Below are 2,234 nucleotides of genomic sequence, written 5' to 3'. Positions count from 1 at the left end.
CCAGACGGCCTCCCGCCCCTCCCCTATCCCCAACTCCCACCCCGCCCCGCGCCGACCCCCGACCCCGGCATTCTCCACACCCACCTTTCCCTCTCCACTCCTACCCCCCCGTCCCCCGCCGCCCGGGACACCGCACCCCGCGCCCCCCCCCCCCAATCCAGGCCGGGCCACCTGGTCGACCTCCTCGAACACTATATAAGAGGATGCCGGGCAGCAGGTGGCGCCCGACAAGCGGCCTCCTCACAGGCCGGACGGATCAGCCTCGCGGGGGCGGGCGATGGGGAGGCGTTCGTCCAGGTCAGGTCAGGTCGGGGGAGGGAGGATGCCGCGCCGGCCGGCCTGGTGCGTGGCCTGGTCCCGATCCACCCCGCGTCTCGTTTCTCGGGCCGGGACGAGTACAGCCGGGGAGGCCGACTCGGTCACGGAAAGCGGCCTTGGGGAGGTTTTGGCGAACGTCCCTGTCCCAGGGCCGTCTGCCGACTAGGGGACGGAGTCCTCCTCCATGCTCCTTCTCGCCCCCAGTCGGGCGGGTTGTGGGTCGCGCGGTCGACTTGTCCATTTCCCCGGAGGCATCCTGCCTGCCGGGGCTCCCTCCCTCGGGCCGGTGCGAGCGGTCTTCGGGCGGCCCGGGAATTTGGGCCGCAGCGAACGAACGAACGAAGCCCGTCCCTCCTGCGTCGGCACCGATGAGACACAGCCCTGGTGGATGGAGCCGCTTTCCTCGGGTTTCCTTTTGCTTTCGGCCGCTGCTGCCACCAAACCTCCCTAAACGATAGGAATGAAAACGGGAACCGTTGGCATAATAAAAGCGTTTTGGTTGGCGTGTTTCTTGGCTTTTGGGGACTCGAGAGGTATGATGGATGATCTCCGATTGACGTTTGGAAGGTCTATTTCATCCCAGTCGCACGAACCCCGAAAACGTGGCGGCTGGACGAGGGAGGGAGGGAGGGAGGGAGGGAGGGAGGGAGGGAGGCCAACCACGGGATTTCCGCACGACCAGCTGATGGACACGAGCGCCCCGTGAGCCGGGCGGAGGGCAGCCGCCCGGGTCTCGCAGCTACGTGCCCGCGGAACCCTCGGGACTGCGAGAAGCCGGAGCGACCCGCAGCCATGTGGCGCTCGGCGCGGACATCTGGTCGACCCGCGCGCCACGGGACCCGGGGCCCGAGTCCGGGCCGGGCCGCCGGTCGACCCGGCAGGGCGGCTGCCCCGGGGGCCTCGCGGCTGCTCGTCCGCAGCCTCCAGGGAGCCCTCGGGGCTCCGAGAAGGCCGAGCGCCCCGCGGCCCCACGGCCCCGCGGCGCTCGGTGCGGACATCTGGTCGACCCGCTCCCCCCCCCCCCCCCCGAGACACGGGGGTCGGGTCGCCGGTCGACCCGGCAGGGCGGCGGCCACGGCGGCCTCGCCGCTGCTCGTCCGCCGGGTCGCCGGAGCCCTCGAGCCTCCGAGAAGGCCGAGCGCCCTGCGGTCCCGCGGCGCTCGGCGCGGACATCTGGTCGACCCGCGCGCCGCCGGACCCCGTGGCTACGAGTCCGCGGGGCCTTCGGAGCCGACAGAGGGCCGGGAGCGCACCCAGAGCACCCAGAGCACCCAGAGCCCCGGGACCCGGCCCCGAGCGCCGCGGACATCTGGTCGACCCGCGCGCCCCAGTCCGGGGACCAAGTCCGGGCCGGACAGCTGGTCGACCCGGCAGGGCGTCGGCCACCTGGGAGCCGCACCCGCGAGTCCGCGGGGTCTCTGGAGCCGACGGAGGCCGGGGAGCCCACCCAGGCCGCCGAGAGCCCCGCGTCCCCGCGGCGCACGGCGCGGACATCTGGTCGACCCGCGCGCCGCCGGACCCCGTGGCTACCAGTCCGCGGGGCCTTCGGAGCCGACAGAGGCCCGGGAGCGCACCCAGAGCACCCAGAGCCCCGGGACCCGGCCCCGAGCGCCGCGGACATCTGGTCGACCCGCGCGCCCCAGTCCGGGGACCAAGTCCGGGCCGGACAGCTGGTCGACCCGGCAGGGCGGCGGCCCCGGCGGCCTCCAGGGAGCCCTCGGGGCTCCGAGAAGGCCGAGCGCCCCGCGGCCCCGCGGCCCCGCGGGGCGCTCGGTGCGGACATCTGGTCGACCCGCCCACCCCCCCGAGACCCGAGACCCGGGGGCCGGGTCGCCGGTCGACCCGGCAGGGCGGCGGCCCCAGCGGCCTCGCCGCTGCTCGTCCGCCGGGTCGCCGGAGCCCTCGAGCCTCCGAGA

This window comes from Equus asinus, unplaced genomic scaffold, assembly GCF_041296235.1.
Source record: "Equus asinus isolate D_3611 breed Donkey unplaced genomic scaffold, EquAss-T2T_v2 contig_205, whole genome shotgun sequence".
In the NCBI taxonomy this organism is placed as follows: domain Eukaryota; kingdom Metazoa; phylum Chordata; class Mammalia; order Perissodactyla; family Equidae; genus Equus; species Equus asinus.
Note: the sequence above shows the minus strand (reverse complement) of the source record.